The sequence below is a fragment of the Mustelus asterias genome, chromosome 5 (genome assembly GCF_964213995.1).
Source record: "Mustelus asterias chromosome 5, sMusAst1.hap1.1, whole genome shotgun sequence".
NCBI classification, from domain to species: domain Eukaryota; kingdom Metazoa; phylum Chordata; class Chondrichthyes; order Carcharhiniformes; family Triakidae; genus Mustelus; species Mustelus asterias.
In genome coordinates this window covers 121,740,112-121,747,787 of record NC_135805.1, presented here as the reverse complement: position 1 = coordinate 121,747,787, position 7,676 = coordinate 121,740,112, and the positions used below count along the sequence as shown (strand labels likewise).

At 51.3% G+C, this 7,676-nt stretch overlaps 1 protein-coding gene across 3 annotated transcripts in view; it reads left to right on the top strand.

Moving 5' to 3' along the window:
• Positions 1-5,688: 5,688 nt before the first annotated feature.
• Positions 5,689-7,676, top strand: part of elovl5 (ELOVL fatty acid elongase 5) — a 107,788-nt gene continuing 105,800 nt past the window's right edge. The window contains exon 1 of one of the 3 annotated variants that reach the window (XM_078213279.1): positions 5,689-5,774. The gene's annotated coding sequence lies outside the window, so the exon portion shown is untranslated. Of the gene's footprint in view, positions 5,809-7,676 lie in introns of all 3 variants that reach the window. The other 2 variants (XM_078213278.1, XM_078213280.1) reach the window with 2 other exon arrangements.

Genomic DNA, 7,676 nt, shown 5'->3' with positions numbered 1-7,676 from the left:
ACTGCACTCATCCAGGCAAGTGGGGAGTATTCCATCACCTTCCTGACCTATGCCTTGTAGGTGGTGGGCAAGATTTGGGGAGTCAAGAGAATCACTGCAGGACTCCTGGTCTCAAGCCTGCTGTTGTAGCCACAGTATTTATATGGCTAATCCAATTCAGTTTCTGCTCAATGGTAACCCCCAGGATGTTGATATTTGGGGATTCAGTGATGGTAATGTCATTAAATGTCAAGGGGAGATAGTTACATTTTCTCTTGCTGGAGATGTTCATTGCCTGGTTTTCAAAGCATGTCAATGTCAAAGTCAGCAAGATGGGCACTTTCTGTAATTTTTCAGTTTGGAATGTTTTGCCCTCAGGCTGTGTGCCTGACATGAAATGCATATTGTAAATATCAAGAGAATTACAATTGTACTGAGGCATCTAGGAGTGGAACATAATATATGGATCCACGCCGAAATTTACTGCACTTTCTGTAATTTTCAAGGTAAAATGTTTCATAAAGTACTTTTACAAACGTTACGAATGAAGTACATTTTTGGGGAAATGTGTTTTCTCAAAGTTAGCAGCAGAGGTCAGAGAGCAGTTTCTGGATACTTGTTTTGGACCCCACTTCTTAACCTCATCTAGAGTTATTGTTGTACTGCTCTCACTGCATAAGTAGCGGTGAGTGCTAATAGTCTCATTTTTATTTGTCAGCAAAACCTGGCCCAATATGCTTATAAATTGGCTCCGATAGGGGATATCAAGGTAAGTTCCATTGCATCCTTGCTGTCATATGGTGGCAGAAGAAAAAATTCCTAAAGCGTTTTTCTTACACATGTAGTGCACTCCATACCTGTTTCACAACAGCATCAGTATGGCCCCAATAATATCTTACAGAGGCCAGTGGGATCTCTCAATTAGGGACATGATGTTTTTGTACTGGAGAGAATTTTAAATGGAGAATAGCAAATAAACACATGATTTTAAAAATGCACAGGGTTTGATGTAAATTATAGTTTATTTTTTCTCTCTTTTTGTTCCTGCAAGTGCCTTGGGACCAAGCTGAAGAGGGGCACAGTGCAGTATTTACATTTGCTCTTCCCAGCTGGTCCCTGTGTCCTAGCACTGCTCCTGCCTCATTCAACACTCCTCCCTCTTGGTGCCGCTTTACCGAGTCCTGATTGGAGCCAGGAGCCGCCAGATGAGTGGCGTGAGCAGGGCTGAGCTCCGGAGAGAGGAGTGGGGGAGGAGAGAGGAGTTTAGCATCATACTGACAGCAACTGTCCACCAGAGCTCCAGTGTGCAACAGCTTGTGTGTGTGCTGTATTGTGAGGGAATACACATGTACATTAAAAACACAAGCATTAAACACCAGAAGCAGAATAAAAACCCTGCACTTTGAAATCGGTCTCTACATTTACGGGACTTATTATTGAATTATGGGTGTGTGGGGGTGTGGGGGGGAGTGTGGGGGGTGGGGGGAGTGTGGGGGGGTGGGGGGGAGTGTGGGGGGGTGGGGGGGAGTGTGGGGGGGTGGGGGGGAGTGTGGGGGTGGGGGGGAGTGTGGGGGTGGGGGGGGAGTGTGGGGGTGGGGGGGGAGTGTGGGGGTGGGGGGGAGTGTGGGGGTGGGGGGGAGTGTGGGGGTGGGGGGAAGGGTGGGGGGGAGGGAAGAGGGGAGTGTGGAGGTGGGGGGAGGGGGGAGGGAGGGGGAGGGTGGGGGGAGGGAGAAGAGTGGGGGGGAGGGAGGAGGGGAGTGGGGGGGGAGGGAGGAGGGGAGTGGGGGGGAGGGAGGAGGGGAGTGGGGGGGAGGGAGGAGGGGAGTGGGGGGGGAGGGAGGAGGGGAGTGGGGGGGGAGGGAGTGGGGGGGGGAGGGAGTGGGGAGGGAGTGGGGGGGGGAGGGAGTGGGGGGGAGGGAGGAGGGGAGTGGGGGGAGGGAGGAGGGGAGTGGGGGGAGGGAGGAGGGAGTGGGGGGAGGGAGGAGGGGAGTGGGGGGAGGGAGGAGGGGAGTGGGGGGGAGGGAGGGAGGGGAGTGGGGGGGGAGGGAGGAGGGGAGTGGGGGGGAGGGAGGAGGGGAGTGGGGGGGAGGAGGAGGGGAGTGGGGGGGGAGGGAGGAGGGGAGTGGGGGGAGGGAGGAGGGGGGGGGGGAGGAGGAGGGGAGGTGGGGGGGAGGGAGGAGGGGAGTGGGGGGGAGGGAGGAGGGGAGTGGGGGGAGGGAGGAGGGGAGTGAGGGGGGAGGGAGGAGGGGAGTGAGGGGGAGGGGAGGAGGGGAGTGAGGGGGAGGGAGGAGGGGAGTGAGGGGGGAGGGAGGAGGGGAGTGAGGGGGGAGGGAGGAGGGGAGTGAGGGGGGAGGGAGGAGGGGAGTGGGGGGGAGGGAGGAGGGGAGTGGGGGGGGAGGGAGGAGGGGAGTGGGGGGAGGGAGGAGGGGAGTGGGGGAGAGGGAGGAGAGGGAGTGTGGGGGGAGGAGGGGAGTGTGGGGGGAGAGGGAGGAGGGGAGGGAGGGGGAAGAGGGAGGAGGGGAGTGGGGGGAGGAAGAGGGAGGGAGGGGAGTGGGGGGGAGGGAGGAGGGGAGTGGGGGGAGGAGGAGGGGAGTGGGGGGAGGGAGGAGGGGAGAGGGGGGAGGGAGGAGGGGAGTGGGGTGGGGGGAGGGAGGGAGGGGAGTGGGGGGGAGGGAGGAGGGAGTGGGGGGGAGGGAGGAGGGGAGTGGGGAAGAGGGAGGAGGGAGTGGGGAGAGGGGAGTGTGGGGGGGAGAGGGAGGAGGGGAGTGGGGGGGGAAGAGGAGGAGGGAGTGTGGGGGGAAGAGGGGAGTGTGGGGGGGAGCGGAGGAGGGAGTGTGGGGGGAAGAGGGAGGAGGGGAGTGTGGGGGGAAGAGGGAGGAGGGGAGTGTGGGGGGAAGGAGGGGAGGAGGAGTGGGGGAAGAGGGAGGAGGGGAGTGTGGGTGGGAGAGGGCAGGAGGGGAGTGTGGGGGGGGAGAAGGGGCAGGAGGGGAGTGTGGGGGGGAGTGGGGGGAAGGGGGGAGTGTGGAAGGTAGAAGGGGAGGAGGGGAGTGTGGGGGAAGGGGGGGAGTGGGGGGAGAGGGGGGAGGAGGGTGGGAGAGGGGGGAGGAGGGTGGGAGAGGGGGAGAGGGAGTGTGGGGGGAGGGAGGGGAATGGGAAGGGATGGAGGAGGGAGGGAGGGAGGGAGGGGGGGGAAGGGAGGAGGGAGGGAGGAGGGAGGGAGGAGGGGAGAGGGAGGGAGGAGGGAATGGTGGGGAAAGGAGGGGAACGAGGAAGGGAGTGAGGGAGGGAATGGGGAGAGGGGAGTGAGGGCGGAACGGGGAGTGAGGAGGAAAGGGGAGTGAGGGAGAGAAAGGGGAGTGAGGGAGGGAGAGGGGGAGTGAGGAAGGGAATGGGGAGAAGGGGGTGAGGGAGGGAATGGGGAGAGGGGAGTGAGGAGGTGAATGGGGAGTGGAGTGTGGGAGGGAATGAGGAGAGAGGAGAGAGGGAGGGGGGGCAATGAGAAGGGGATGGGGAATGGAGGAGGGGAGAGGAGAAGGAGCAATAGAGGGGAGGGAATGGAGGGGATTGGGGGAAAGAAAGATGGGGAGGAGGGAATGAGGAAGGAGTGGGAGTGGAGGAGGGGGGCAGGGGAGGATGGGAGAGTCGGAGGATAGGATGGTGAGGAAAGGAGGAGGAGTGAGGGAAGAAATGGAATGAGGGAGGAGGGTAATTCTAGAACTATCTGCTCCTGAGCTGATGTGACGTTACCAGGATTATAAAGCAGAATGTTATTCAGCAAATGTTTCTTTCCCTTTGCCCTGCTTTAACCTCTGTGTCCTCTCTGCAGTGGGCTATCAGAGTGAGGGAGGGAGCTGAACCACTTGGTGGATGATGAGTCTGGGAAAGGATGTGTAGATAGTTTGGGTCATGTTGAGATCAAAAAGGAGGAGGTATTGGGGTTCTTGAGAAACATTAAGGTAGACAAGTCCCCGGGCCTGATGGGATATACCCCAGAATACTGAGAGAAGCAAGGAGGAAATTGCTGGGGCCTTGAGAGAAATCTTTGTATCCTCACTGGCTACAGGATTGGAGAATAACCAATGTTGTTCCTTTGTTTAAGAAAGGTAGCAAGAATAATCCAGGTAATTACAGGCCTATATATATACAGGCCAGTGGTAGGGAAATTATTGGAGAGGATTCTTCGAGACAGGATTTATTCCCACTTGGAAATAAGTGGACGTATTAGTGAGAGGCAACATGATTTTGTAAAGGGGAGGTCATGTCTCACTAACTTGATCGAGTTTTTCGAAGATGATTGATGATGGTAGGGCATGTTTTCTACATGGACTTCAGTAAGGCCTTTGACAAGCTCCCTCATGGCAGACTGGTGCAGAAGGTGAAGTCGCATGGGATCAAAGGTGTGCTGGCAAGGTGGATACAAAACTGGCTCGGTCAAAGAAGATGGAGGGTAGCAGTGGAAGGGTGCATTTCTGAATGGAGGGCTGTGACAAGTGGCGTTCCTCAAGGATCAATGCTGGGACCGTTGCTATTTGTAATATATATATAAATGATTTGGAGGAAAATGTAACTGGATTGATTAATAAATTTGCGGATGACACAAAGGTTGGTGGATTTGCAGATAGCGATGAGGACCATCAGAGGATACAGCAGGATATAGATCGGTTGGAGATTTGGGTGGAGAGATGGCAGATGGAGTTTAATCCGGACAAATGTGAGGTAATTCATTTTGGAAGGTCTAATACAGATAGGAAATATACAGTAAATGGCAGAATTCTTAAGAGTATTGATAGGCAAAGGGATCTGGGTGTACAGGTACACAGGTCACTGAAAGTGGCAATGCAGGTGGAGAAGGTAGTCAAGAAGGCATTCGGCATGCTTGCCTTCATCGGCCGGGGCATTGAGTTTAAAAATTGGCAAGTCATGTTGCAGCTTTATAGAAACTTAGTTAGATCGCACTTGGAATATAGTGTTTAATTCTGGTCGCCACACTACCAGAAGGATGTGGAGGCTTTGGAGACGGTACAGAAAAGATTTACCAGGATGTTGCCTGGTATGGAGGGCTTCAGCTATTAGGAGAGGTTGAAGAAACTTGGTTTGCTCTCACTGAAACGATGGAGGTTGAGGGGTGACCTGATAGAAGTCTGCAAGATTATGAGAGGCATGGACAGAGTGGATAGTCAGAAGATTTTCCCCAGGGTGTAAGAGTCAATTACTAGGGGGCACAGGTTTAAGGTACGAGGGACTAGGTTTAAAGGAGATGTATGAGGCAAATGTTTTACACAGAGGGGGTGGGTGCCTGGAACCCGTTGTCAGGGGAGGTAGTGGAAGCGGATAGGGTAGTGACTTTTAAGGACGTCTTGACAAATACATGAATAGGATGGGAATAGAGGGATATGGTCCCTGGAAGGGTAGGGGGTTTTAGTTAAGTCGGGCAGCATGGTTGGTACAGGCTTGGAGGGCCAAAGGGCCTGTTCTTGTGCTGTAATTTTCTTTATTCTTTGCTCTTTGTTCTACAGCCTCTCTGTCTCTGTCCTTTCTGCGGTGGGTTGTCAGACTAAGAGAGGGAGCTGAACTCCAGTCTCTGTCTGTGCTGTGTCCTTTCTGCAGCGGGCTATCAGACTGAGAGAGGGAGCTGAACTCCAGTCTATGCCTGTGTCCGTGTCCTTTCTGCAGTGGGCTATCAGACTGAGAGAGGGAGCTGAACTCCAGTCTCTGGGAGCTGCTTCTCTCTGGGAGGAGGAGGAGCCTTTGCTTTTTTTTCCACTTTTGCTGTCAGGATTTTTATTTTTCACGAGGTGAGTGAGGAGGCATTGCTGCAATAACGTTCTTGTGAGTTAAGCCACTTAACATTTACTTCTAATGTGTATATATATAAAATATTATCTGTTCTTGTTCCACAAGAAGGGGACTGAATGGGGACGATGTAAAATGCAGTTTAGCAATGACTGGCTGGGCTTGTAGCGTGAACCGAGTATGTGTGTAATGATTCGGGCCAGCCTGCAATCTCCGGTTGTGCACAAATGCTTCATATATGTTGCATTTCAATCGCAGAAAGAAGTATATGTGGTTTTGGATTTGCACTTTGTTTCGCGCCTAGTGTCAAGGCGGGGGCGGGGGGGGGGGGGTGCTTTCTAAAGAACCTTCTCGCTCGCACTGTGTGCACACAAAGCAGTGTTTCTGTAATATATATTCTTTGTTGCTCTGGCGGAGAAGAGCACTTTGCACCTTTTCACTCCCAGGGGGTGTTCTCTCCCCCCCCCCCTTTAGTTCACTAATTTGCAGTCCTGTTTGGTGACTACTGATTGATGTTGCGATTTCATGTTGAAGTGACACCTAAACCTCAAATTGGCAACCTTTATTGTTCCTTACATATGGGTACAACTGCACATACTTTAGGCTGCTGCAGAATTATTAAATTCAGGCAAGAAAATGGCATTTGACTTTTGAAAAATTACAAGTGTGTCGTGTGCACATTTTTAAAACATTATATGAATGCACAGTAGTGGAAAACTTTCAACCGTTCTCAAGGACACTGCTCTCACAGCATCCAGACAACTGTCCCATCCAAATACATGATCAAGATAACTTTCTGAATGTTGGTGCCAAGGCTGGCCTCCATCAGGGATAAAACCTTGTTTTGGCACAAGCACAAGTGTACTTTTAAAATCACTCACTGTGGGCATCAATTAGAGTGGCAAAACTGGTGCAGTCCAGGGTGCGAGGTTGTTAGGAAAATTCTGGGATGGTCAGGGAACATCAGAGACAGCTAAGATCTGTGGTTGTGTTCTACAAGAGAACCCAAATGTCAATAAGTTTTAGTTTTCTGGCAATTGGTTGAAAATGACCAGTTCTAAACTCAGTTGCAAGTTAGGAATAGTTTTTCTTTTGGTAGTTTTCTGAATCTTTATGTACTCCCACCCAAAACAAATCTCTTTTTGTTAAAATTCCAAAGTATTTATTTTAATGTTAATTTACTTCTGTTCTGGTTCAATTTTCACTCAATTTCTTTGCATAAACATTCTGGCACAGAGTTGGATTTGGAAATATTTCTAATAAGTGTCTCAAGATGTGTAGGTTAGATGGATTAACCGTGGGAATTTGATTTGATTTGTTATTGTCACATGCATTGAGATACAGTGAAAAGTATTGTTTTTTTCAAGCTGTTACAGACAAAGCATACTGTTCATAGAGTACACAGGGAGAAGGAAAGGAGAGGGTGCACAATATAGTGTTGCAGTTACACAGATAGGGAAAGATCAGCTTAGTATATGGTAAAGGTAATAATATATGGTAGGTCCATTCAAAAGTCTGCTGGCAACAGGGAAGGAGCTGTTCTTGAGTCGGCTAGTACGGTTTTGGTATCTTTGGGAAATGTGTGGGATTATGGGGAAAGGCCTTGGGTAAATTAGTCTTTCGGAGAGTATGTGCAGACTCAGTGGGCTGAATCGCCTCTTCTGCACTGTATGGATTCTATGATTCTATGAATAATTTTTAATGTAGTCAGGATCTGCATGTTTCTCCCTGTTTCTTAGTGAAATAATATCTTCTGTTGGTCCTGATCAAAAAAATTATCGCATGGTAGAAAAAGTGAAAATATTGATTTTCCAATTTGCTACTCTATTCCTAATCCAAGAAGTAATTACAAATCTAGCTAAGACTTTTAAACTTTACAGCGTGTTTTTAGTATAGGGTTTGAT